We start from the raw sequence: 12,754 nt of genomic DNA, 5'->3' as shown, positions 1-12,754 counted from the left end.
AAAGTATTTTTTATTCACTTTAACAGCTTTATAGTATTTTTACTCACTCTAGCTGCTGTAAAGTATTTTTACTCACTTTAACAGCTATAAAGTATTTTTACTCACTTTAACGGCTGTAAAGTATTTCTACTCACTTTAACGGCTGTAAAGTATTTCTACTCACTTTATCGGCTGTAAAGTATTTCTTCTCACTTTAACAGCTGTAAAGTATTTCTACTCACTTTAACAGCTGTAAAGTATTTCTACTCATTTTAACAGCTGTAAAGTATTTTTACTCACTTCGATTACTTTTTACCCACAAGGTACTTTTTAGTGACTTAGTTACTTTTAAATACTTAAAGTACTTTCACTCAAATTGTAGATAGGTCATTTTAGTTTAGTAACTAGTAGGCTAGTAACTAAACTAAGTAAAAGTATAATTTTTGCCTCTAAGGTCTAAGGTGTAGTGTAGAAGTGAAAGTACTGAAAATTGGAAATACTCCAGTAAAGGAAAAAAAATACCTCAAAATTGTACTTAAGTACGGTACTTAAGTAGATGTATTTAGTTTTGTTTAATGATGCGCGCGCTGTCAGGAGAGAGTGTTGCACGCGTGGATCACGTGACACGCACGCAAGCAGCTGGCGGAAAGCCCGTCAACCAATCAAAAGGCCGCAAGTCTGTGGACGTTAACGCGCTACGTCACAGGCAGTGCGTGCAGCCCGCGAGGTATAAAAGCTTTGGGTCCCAACGGTTGACGGTTCAGAATCAGAAGACGCACCTCACCTCCTCAGCTGCTACCTACCGGAGCCATGGACCAAGGAGACGGCCGTTGCTGAACTTTTTTACGGAGGATATATTCAAACTGCGGTTCTCCATACTCGTTTAGCCGGTTGAGGTTACCCAGCTCCAAGCTGGGTAACTTTATGGAGGATATTATATCCAAACTTCGTAGGAGGATGAACGACTCCTTTAGCCGGCAGACGACGCTCAACGCTAGGTAAGTGCGAGGGCTTGTGAGTGAGTGAGTGAGTGGAAGGTGTACATTTGGTTACACCATTTCAGGTTAATTACAGTATGATTAAGTTTGGGCATGTTTTTTTGTGGAAACAGTTTTTATTGTATTTATCTTGTTGTCATTTGTAGCTGCCGTTGTAGCCATGGGTCACACGATGGTCGTGTCGTGTGTGTGTCACAGTCATGTCAGTGCTAACTGTCGTTGCTAAAGTTAGCAAGCTTCGGGAAAAGTGTGCGTGAGAGATTGTCGGTTGGCAGTTGGCACCGTGGTTGGCACGCTCAGTGCCCCTGGCATTTTTTAAATTCACGACGTTAGAAGGCCTGTCAACGGTGTTGCCATGTCGGCTTATTATAAGCGACGTTGGGCTTGTTTTTCCGTAAAGTTGCTTGTAAAAATTGCAGGTTACGGTTTTATCAAGTGTTACGTTTGTACATGTTTTTTTAAATCTTGATAAAATGTGTAGCTGTCGTTGTAGCCATGGCGAACACGACGGTCGTGTGTCACAGTCATGTCTCATGTCAGTACTAACTGTCGTTGCTAAAGTTAGCAAGCTTCGGTAAAAGTGTAGCTTTAGTTTACTGTAATACAGTAAACGTTGTGATGTTGACCAGCCTATTTTCAAACGAAAACAAACCACCGAAACCTTGAAATCAAACGACAACAAACATTTATTTAAACATATTACTTGATAACGCCTGCCAGTTGTAATTATTTTCGTGAGAGATTGTCGGTTGGCAGTTGGCACCGTGGTTGGCACGCTCAGTCAGTGCGCCTGGCATTTTTTAAATTCACAACGTTAGAAGGACCGTCAACGGTGTTGCCATGTCGGCTTATTATAAGTGACGTTGGGCTTGTTTTTCCGTAAAGTTGCTTGTAAAAATTGCGGGTTGCGGTTGTTAAGTTTGTACATGTTTTTTTTTTATCTTGATAACATTTGTAGCTGTTGTTGTAGCCATGGCTCACACGACGGTCGTGTGTCACAGTCATGTATCAGTGCTGCTAACTGTCGTTGCTAAAGTTAGCAAGCTTCGGTAAAAGTGCTGCTTTCGTTTACTGTATTTGTGATGTTGACCAGCCTATTTTCAAACGAAAACAAACCACCGAAACCTTGAAATCAAATGATAACAAACATTGATTTAAACATATTACTTGATAACGCCTGCCAGTTGTAATTATTTACGTGAGAGATTGTCGGTTGGCAGTTGGCACCGTGGTTGGCACGCTCAGTGCGCCTGGCATTTTTTAAATTCACAACGTTAGAAGGCCTGTCAACGGTTTTGCCATGTCTGCTTATTATAAGCGACGTTGGGTTTGCAAAAATTGCGGGTTGCGTTTTTTTGGGCTTGTTTCTGAAGTGTACTTGCTTATTTAGGCTTGCTTCCTACATTTTAAATTATTATTTAAACCAGAGGTTCTCAAATATTTTCACGAAAATGTTTTGCTCTCACTGCCAGGGAGCATTTGTGTTGTTAATATTGGTGGTTGAGTTTTTTGGGGGGGTTTGTTTCTAAAGTGTAGTTGCTTATTTGGGCTTGTTTACTAATGTTGTTTAAACCAGTGGTTCTCAACCATTTTCACGTCAGGGACCCCCAGATGAATATGTGTTTGTCTACGGACCCCCATCTGAAAATATTTTGTGCCAGGGAGTGGGACCCCCACACAAGATGTGTTATTTTTTTTCTTGAAATTACTTCATTTCCCCCACGATTTATTTTGTTGAAAATATAGCATTTTTGTTGTTGTTGAAAATAGAATATCTACAAGCTCAACGCATTGTGAACTTGTAGATCTGCTATTTTCAAATAGCCGTAGCCTAGTCGTCGCCTCTTTTGGACTTGTTTTCATAGACCTGATTGCTTGTTTTTCTCGCAAGAGCTGCCAACACTGAGTGAGTGAATTATAGTGCTTTCTTACGGGAGATAGAGTGAGAGAAAATAGGGCACAGTTGTTGTTGTTGCATTTAGTTTTTTTTTTACCTCATAATGTAGCTCTGGTCAAGAGCTACTCATAATGTAAAGGATGGTGTACTAACTGTTTTGCATTTAAACAATAAAAAAAACACGGTATCCCGACCGATTTGTTTAATCATGTGTAAACGTGTTGTAATGTGTAAACGTTGTTGTATCAAGCTGTGTTTAATTGTAATGCATGAGGCAAAATGCGGGCCCCAGAGGGGGGGTTGTGTGTGTGTGTGTGTGTGTGTGTGTGTGTGTGTGTGTGTGTGTGTGTGTGTGTGTGTGTGTGTGTGTGTGTGTGTGTGTGTGTGTGTGTGTGTGTGTGTGTGTGTGTGTGTGTGTGTGTGTGTGTGTGTGTGAACTATTTGTGTAGGCTTGTTGTATGCTCTTGACCTGTGGGGTCAGGACCCACAGGATTTTTGAGGGGTCCCCAAATGACAGTAAAGTGACAATTTATGGACTTTTAAGACCTTTTTAATACCTAAAAAAAGATAATTACTGCATCAAAAGTCATCAACAAACTATACTTTAAAAACTGCTCAAACATTGGCCAAATTGTCAAATAATATAAGAAAGACGATTTCTGTATCTGTGGAACCGAGTCAAACTAAATGTAATGCTTCAACTCCTACAATTCTAAGTGCTTGTCAGGGTGGGGGGTCCGCAGTTCAAATATTATTTTGGGGGGTCCCCAGTTCAAATATTATTTTGGGGGTCACAGCCTGAAAAGGTTGAGAACCACTGGGCTACATGTAGGCTATGAGTGGTAATTTGTAAAAGAAAATAAATGACCGTTGGTTGAAAGTAGGCCTATGTTCAGAAATGTGTATATGGTAGATAATTTCACTGTTGTGCTTCTTGGCAATAACCTTTTATACAAAGATGGAAAGCCTTTTTATTTACCTTTTTAAATGGTGTCCCAGGCCATTTGTAAGGAACATGATTTTGTGGGATGAGCAACAGCTGAAGTAAAGAATTTGACAAATGGGACAACATTTAAAAGGGACATAAACAAACTTTACAATGGTATTAAAGTTAATGCCAAGAACTTAAAATTGTTACATTTAGAGAAATAGTCAACCGAACACATTTCTGAACTATGTTTATGGCTCTGGCCGGGACCCAAACTTTAAAAAAAAATCTCACAGCGTGTCACGACACGTTATGAGCTTGTAGATCTGCTATTTTCACAATTTCTTACGTTTATCCTTTTGAAAAAGCTTTTGTATTGTAAAAGATTTTTGACAATCGTTTGAAATCCCCTGCTCCCAGCAGGGCAGGAAAGTACTGGCGAGGGCTGTATGGAGGATGGAGATGACTGGAGACGCCACTAGAAGGCTTGCCCGTGGACTGACAGAGAGAGGTGGGCATCTCTATGCATGGGTTTCAAAGTTTGACCCTGACCATCGCTTACACACTGAAGTCAAGTAGAAGACGACTCAAGGTAGGAACCTTTTTTTCTTTGCTGCTGCTGCTTGTGTTGTATGCTGTGTACTTATGTGATTCAAGCTGTTGCTCTATTACTGGCATATTGAGACCCAATGACTGGGTGGTTCAGTGGCTGTTTCTGGCTGTGGAATCTACAGTGTGTGCCGTGTTGTTTCCACTGCTGAAGGTAGTGAGTTGTGGTTCTTGGTCACTTAAATTAGTTTTCTATTTCCTTTAAAGTTCAAGCTAGAGGTTGTGGGCTCTGACATAACAGCCCTCAATTCCAAATATTGGCTGCTGTTGAAGGTAGTGAGTTGTTACAGGGTGAATGTATCGTTTCATACTAGAAAAAACATCACCCATAGGGCGTTTGGCCTAAGGTTGGGCGATTGGACGAATATATTGTCAGTCGGCGATTGGATGATGATTCAACAATCGTTGAATGTTTTTATTAGGCAATTGTTTTGGACTATTTGTCCTTTTATTTTGTAAAGCTGTCCTGGGCATGACATTAAACTGCATCCGACAGTGGGGGACCTACAAGAGGGGACAAAATGAGTGTACCCGAAACCACTGTTGTGGTATGGCGTCTCAAATCAGCCTCCTAGTAAGGCTGCGAAGATGAAGAGGGACAAACTGAAGAGAATACAAAGATGAAGGGGCGGCAGTGGCTCTGGGGTAGAGTGGCCGGTAGAGCGGCCAGTTCGATCCCGGGCTCCCCCAGAGTTAGTGTCGAAGTGTCCTTGAGCAAGACGCTGAACCCCTAATTGCTCCTGATGAGCATGTTGGTGCCTTGCATGGTTTCCTCCGCCATCGTTGTGTGAATGTGTGTGTGAACATTCACCCAATCTTTGTAAAGCGCTTTGGATAAAAGCGCTTTATAAATATACCGTTTACCATGAAGAGGAGGTTGTATAGGTGCTTGTTTTTTACGTAAGTATAAACTTGGTAGTGGGTAAGTATGAAAACATTTCCCCTTTCCTTACAGGTCCTGGTATCATCACTGATGATCCTTCCCAGTGCATCCAGGAGCTGTTTCCTACATAATATTGTAAATGTTCATTTATTTTGTATGGTTTTTAATCCGTATCATAGTTTGTTTGCTTTACTGAATATATCTGTGTTGTAAATGTTCATTTATTTTCCTTGTCTTATTTTTTATATCTTAATTTTTATTTTTTTACTGATTTAATCCGTATTGTAAAGCTGTCCTGGGCATGACATTAAACTGCATCCTACAGTGGGGGACCTACAAGAGGGGACAAAATGAGTGTACCCGAAACCACTGTTATGGTATGGCGTCTCAAATCAGCCTCCTAGTAAGGCTGCGAAGATGAAGAGGGACAAAAAGGAAACAAGGAGATGAAGATGAAGAGAAGTAGTTGAAGATGAAGAGAAGAAGAAGATGTATGACGTCTCAAATCGGCCTCTGAGTCAAGTGGCGATATGGCGTCTGAAATCAGCCTCCTAGTAAGGCTGCGAAGATGAAGAGGGACAAACTGAAGAGAATACCCTAATTGCTCCCGATGAGCATGTTGGTGCCTTGCATGGTTTCCTCCGCCATCGTTGTGTGAATGTGTGTGTGAACATTCACCCAATCTTTGTAAAGCGCTTTGGATAATAGCGCTATATAAATGTACCGTTTACCATGAAGAGGAGGTTGTATGCGTGCTTGTTTTTTACGTAAGTATAAACTGGGTAAGTATGAAAACATTTCCCCTTTCCTTACAGGTCCTGTATCATCACTGATGATCCTTCCCAGTGCATCCAGGAGCTGTTTCCTACATAATATTGTAAATGTTCCTTTATTTTGTATGGTTTTTAATCTGTATCATAGTTTGTTTGCTTTACTGTATATATCTGTATTGTAAATGATTTTTTTAAAAATATGTCTTAACTGTATCATATTGGTGTTTTACTGGTATTATCTGTATTATAACTGTTGTAAATGAGGAAACGAGATGAAAATGAAGAAGAGCAGAGGAAACAAGGAGATGAAGAGAAGAAGAAGATGTATGACGTCTCAAATCGGCCTCCGAGGCAGGTGGCGATATGGCTTCTCAAATCGGCTTTTGAGTCAGGTGGCGATGTGGCTTCTCAAATCGATTTCTAGTCAGGTTGCGGTATGGCGTCTCAAATCAGCCTCCTAGTAAGGCTGCGAAGATGAAGAGTGACAAACTGAAGAGAATACAAAGATGAAGGGGCGGCGGGCGGCAGTGGCTCTGGGGTAGAGTGGCCGGTAGAGCGGCCAGTTCGATCCCGGGCTCCCCCAGAGTTAGTGTCGAAGTGTCCTTGAGCAAGACGCTGAACCCCTAATTGCTCCCGATGAGCATGTTGGTGCCTTGCATGGTTTCCGCCGCCATCGTTGTGTGAATGTGTGTGTGAACATTCACCCAATCTTTGTAAAGCGCTTTGGATAAAAGCGCTATATAAATGTACCGTTTACCATAAAGAGGAGGTTGTATGCGTGCTTGTTTTTTACGTACCGGTAAGTATAAACTGGGTAAGTATGAAAAATTTCCCCTTTCCATACAGGTCCTGGTATCATCACTGATGATCCTTCCCAGTGCACCCAGGAGCTGTTTTTTGTCAGTCAGCGATTGATTTAATTTGTATCATAGTTTGTTTGCTTTACTGTATATAGCTGTATTTTAAATGTATTTTTTTTTAATATTTTTTAACTGTATCATATTGGTGTTTTACTGGTATTATCTGTATTATAACTGTTGTAAATGAGGAAACGAGATGAAAATGAAGAAGAGCAGAGGAAACAAGGAGTTGAAGATGAAGTCAGGTTCTAGTCAGGTTCTAGTCATGTTGCGGTATGGCGTCTCAAATCAGCCTCCTAGTAAGGCTGCGAAGATGAAGAGGGACAAACTGAAGAGAATACAAAGATGAAGGGGCGGCAGTGGCTCTGGGGTAGAGTGGCCGGTAGAGCGGCCAGTTCGATCCCGGGCTCCCCCAGAGTTAGTGTCGAAGTGTCCTTGAGCAAGACGCTGAACCCCTAATTGCTCCCGATGAGCATGTTGGTGCCTTGCATGGTTTCCTCCGCCATCGTTGTGTGAATGTGTGTGTGAACATTCACCCAATCTTTGTAAAGCGCTTTGGATAATAGCGCTATATGAATGTACCGTTTACCATGAAGAGGAGGTTGTATGCGTGCTTGTTTTTTACGTAAGTATAAACTGGGTAAGTATGAAAACATTTCCCCTTTCCTTACAGGTCCTGGTATCATCACTGATGATCCTTCCCAGTGCACCCAGGAGCTGTTTCCTACATAATATTGTAAATGTTCCTTTATTTTGTATGGTTTTTAATCTGTATCATAGTTTGTTTGCTTTACTGTATATATCTGTATTGTAAATGATTTATTTGTAAATATGTCTTAACTGTATCATATTGGTGTTTTACTGGTATTATCTGTATTATAACTGTTGTAAATGAGGAAACGAGATGAAAATGAAGAAGAGCAGAGGAAACAAGGAGTTGAAGATGAAGAGAAGAAGAAGATGTATGACGCCTCAAATCGGCCTCCGAGGCAGGTGGCGATATGGCTTCTCAAATCGGCTTTTGAGTCAGGTGGCGATGTGGCTTCTCAAATCGATTTCTAGTCAGGTTGCGGTATGGCGTCTCAAATCAGCCTCCTAGTAAGGCTGCGAAGATGAAGAGGGACAAACTGAAGAGAATACAAAGATGAAGGGGCGGCGGGCGGCAGTGGCTCTGGGGTAGAGTGGCCGGTAGAGCGGCCAGTTCGATCCCGGGCTCCCCCAGAGTTAGTGTCGAAGTGTCCTTGAGCAAGACGCTGAACCCCTAATTGCTCCCGATGAGCATGTTGGTGCCTTGCATGGTTTCTTCCGCCATCGTTGTGTGAATATGTGTGTGTGAACATTCACCCAATCTTTGTAAAGCACTTTGGATAAAAGCGCTATATAAATGTACTGTTTACCATGAAGAGGAGGTTGTATGCGTGCTTGTTTTTTACGTAAGTATAAACTTGGTAGTGGGTAAGTATGAAAACATTTCCCCTTTCCTTACAGGTCCTGTATCATCACTGATGATCCTTCCCAGTGCATCCAGGAGCTGTTTCCTACATAATATTGTAAATGTTCCTTTATTTTGTATGGTTTTTAATCTGTATCATAGTTTGTTTGCTTTACTGTATATATCTGTATTGTAAATGATTTTTTTAAAAATATGTCTTAACTGTATCATATTGGTGTTTTACTGGTATTATCTGTATTATAACTGTTGTAAATGAGGAAACGAGATGAAAATGAAGAAGAGCAGAGGAAACAAGGAGTTGAAGATGAAGAGAAGAAGAAGAAGATGTATGACGTCTCAAATCGGCCTCCGAGGCAGGTGGCGATATGGCTTCTCAAATCGGCTTTTGAGTCAGGTGGCGATGTGGCTTCTCAAATCGATTTCTAGTCAGGTTGCGGTATGGCGTCTCAAATCAGCCTCCTAGTAACGCTGCGAAGATGAAGAGGGACAAACTGAAGAGAATACAAAGATGAAGGGGCGGCGGGCGGCAGTGGCTCTGGGGTAGAGTGGCCGGTAGAGCGGCCAGTTCGATCCCGGGCTCCCCCAGAGTTAGTGTCGAAGTGTCCTTGAGCAAGACGCTGAACCCCTAATTGCTCCCGATGAGCATGTTGGTGCCTTGCATGGTTTCCTCCGCCATCGTTGTGTGAATGTGTGTGAACATTCACCCAATCTTTGTAAAGCGCTTTGGATAAAAGCGCTATATAAATGTACCGTTTACCATGAAGAGGAGCTTGTAGATCTGCTATTTTCACAATTTCTTAGGTTTATTTTTTTGAAAAAGCTTTTGTATTGTAAAAGATCTTTGACAATCGTTTAAAATAATGTTTTTTTCCCCTGCTCCCAGCAGGCCAGGAAAGTACTGGCGAGGGCTGTATGGAAGATGGAGATGACTGGAGACGCGGCTTGCCCGTGGACGGACTAGAGAGAGGTGGGCATCTCTATGCATGGGTTTCAAAGTTTGACCTTGACCATCACTTACACAACTGATGAAGTCAAGTAGAAGACGACTCAATGTAGGAACCTTTTTTTCTTTGCTGCTGCTGCTTGTGTTGTATGCTGTGTACTTATGTGATTCAAGCTGTTGCTCTATTACTGGCATATTGAGACCCAATGACTGGGTGGTTCAGTGGCTGTTTCTGGCTGTGGAATTGAAGACTGATGTGAATCTACAGTGTGTGCCGTGTTGTTTCCACTGTTGAAGGTAGTGAGTTGTGGTTCTTGGTCACTTAAATTAGTTTTCTATTTCCTTTAAAGTTCAAGCTAGAGGTTGTGGGCTCTGACATAACAGCCCTCAATTTCAAATATTGGCTGCTGTTGAAGGTGGTGAGTTGTTACAGGGTGAATGTATTGTTTCATACTAGAAAAAACATCACCCATAGGGCGTTTGGCCTAAGGTTGGGCGATTGGACGAATATATCGTCAGTCGGCGATTGGATGATGATTCAACAATCGTTGAATGTTTTTATTAGGCAATTGTTTTGGACGATATTTGTCCTTTTATTTTGTAAAGCTGTCCTGGGCATGACATTAAACTGCATCCGACAGTGGGGGACCTACAAGAGGGGACAAAATGAGTGTACCCGAAACCACTGTTGTGGTATGGCGTCTCAAATCATCATCCTAGTAAGGCTGTGAAGATGAAGAGGGACAAAAGGGAAACAAGGAGATGAAGATGAAGAGAAGTACTGTAGTTTAAGATGAAGAGAAGAAGAAGATGACGTCTCAAATCGGCCTCTGAGTCAAGTGGTGATATGGCGTCTCAAATCGGCTTTTCAGTCAGGTAGCGGTGTGGCTTCTCCAATCGATTTCTAGTCAGGTTGCGGTATGGCGTCTGAAATCAGCCTCCTAGTAAGGCTGCGAAGATGAAGAGGGACAAACTGAAGAGAATACAAAGATGAAGGGGCGGCAGTGGCTCTGGGGTAGAGTGGCCGGTAGAGCGGCCAGTTCGATCCCGGGCTCCCCCAGAGTTAGTGTCGAAGTGTCCTTGAGCAAGACGCTGAACCCCTAATTGCTCCTGATGAGTATTTTGGTGCCTTGCATGGTTTCCTCCGCCATCGTTGTGTGAATGTGTGTGTGAACATTCACCCAATCTTTGTAAAGCGCTTTGGATAAAAGCGCTTTATAAATGTACCGTTTACCATGAAGAGGAGGTTGTATAGGTGCTTGTTTTTTACGTACCGGTAAGTATAAACTGGGTAAGTATGAAAATTTTCCCCTTTCCTTACAGGTCCTGGTATCATCACTGATGATCCTTCCCAGTGCACCCAGGAGCTGTTTTTTGTATGGTTTTTAATTTGTATCATAGTTTGTTTGCTTTACTGTATATAGCTGTATTTTAAATGTATTTTTTTTTAATATGTTTTAACTGTATCATATTGGTGTTTTACTGGTATTATCTGTATTGTAACTGTTGTAAATGAGGAAACGAGATGAAAATGAAGAAGAGCAGAGGAAACAAGGAGTTGAAGATGAAGAGAAGAAGAAGATGTATGACGTCTCAAATCGGCCGCCGAGGCAGGTGGCGATATGGCTTCTCAAATCGGCTTTTGAGTCAGGTGGCGATGTGGCTTCTCAAATCGATTTCTAGTCAGGTTGCGGTATGGCGTCTCAAATCAGCCTCCTAGTAAGGCTGCGAAGATGAAGAGGGACAAACTTAAGAGAATACAAAGATGAAGGGGCGGCAGTGGCTCTGGGGTAGAGTGGCCGGTAGAGCGGCCAGTTCGATCCCGGGCTCCCCCAGAGTTAGTGTCGAAGTGTCCTTGAGCAAGGCGCTGAACCCCTAATTGCTCCCGATGAGCATGTTGGTGCCTTGCATGGTTTCCTCCGCCATCGTTGTGTGAATGTGTGTGTGAACATTCACCCAATCTTTGTAAAGCGCTTTGGATAAAAGCGCTATATAAATGTACTGTTTACCATGAAGAGGAGGTTGTATGCGTTTTTTACATAAGTATAAACTTGGTAGTGGGTAAGTATGAAAACATTTCCCCTTTCCTTACAGGTCCTGTATCATCACTGATGATCCTTCCCAGTGCATCCAGGAGCTGTTTCCTACATAATATTGTAAATGTTCATTTATTTGGTATGTTTTTTTGCTTTACTGTATGTATTTGTATTGTAAATCTATTTTTTTTTTAAATAATTAAATAATTTTACCATTGCATCCAGGAGCTGTTTCCTACATAATTGTGTAAAACATCAAACATTTTGAATGTCATTTTACAGTTGGAAGCTGAAATGGATTAGAAGGGAAGATACATGGTAGAAGAGAGGCGGGAAGTGAAGTGTTGAAGAGAACATGAAGAGAACATGAGGTATTTGTTCGATCTGAAGGCATTGAGGTAATTTCACTCCCATCAGAGGAGTTAAGCTGATGGACTGACATTTTCCCAAGGCCAACGATAATTTCAGACGAACATTATTTTTTTTGTCTCCTTATTGGTTCGATCTGAAGGCATTGAGATCACTTCACTCCATCAAAGGAGGTAAGATAAAAGCTGATGGACTGATGTGTTTCCAAGGCCAATGATAAATTCAGACGAACATTTTTATAATGCCTTTCATTACAGTACTACACTTGCTTTATTTTTATGTAAGTATGATCTTGGTAAGGTATGAAATAATTTCCACTTTTACTGTGTTGTTTTTAGTACCATATATGATTGTGTTTTGCTCTTGCTGTTTTTAATGGGTATTCTTATAATCTTTTCATTTTCTGTGTCATTTTACAGCTAGAAGCTGAAATGGAGAAGAAGGGAAGATACATGGTAGAAGAGAGGAGGAAGTGAAGTGTTGAAGAGAACATGAAGATGAAGAGAAGATGAGGTATTTGTTCGATCTGAAGGCATTGAGGTAATTTCACTCCATCAGAGGAGGTAAGATCAAAGCTGATGGACTGAGATTTTCTCAAGGCCAACGATAATTTCAGACGAATATTTTTGTTTCCAATGTGTTACCAAGCACAACAATTTATGAAACTAACATTTTGATAATGCTTCCCAGCTTGTTAACTGGTAATTATGAAAATGTTTCCTTTCATTACAGTACTACACATGCTTGATTTTCTATGTAAGTATGAACTAGGTACGGTATGAAACAATGTCCACTTAACAGTATTGTTTTTAGAAGCATATTTGATTGTGTTGTGTGCTTGCTGTTTGTAATGCTTATTCTTTAAATCATTTCATTTTCTGTGTCATTTTACAGCTAGAAGCTGAAATGGAGAGGAAGGGAAGATACATGGTAGAAGAGAGGAGGAAGTGAAGTGTTGAAGAGAACATGAAGATGGAGAGAAGATGAGGTATTTGTTCGATCTGAAGGCATTGAGGTAATTTCACT

Source organism: Gymnoscopelus braueri, assembly GCF_963280865.1.
Source record: "Gymnoscopelus braueri genome assembly, chromosome: 1".
Lineage (NCBI taxonomy): Eukaryota > Metazoa > Chordata > Actinopteri > Myctophiformes > Myctophidae > Gymnoscopelus > Gymnoscopelus braueri.
The sequence above is the reverse complement of the archived record's forward strand: the minus strand, read 5'-3'. Positions refer to the sequence as shown.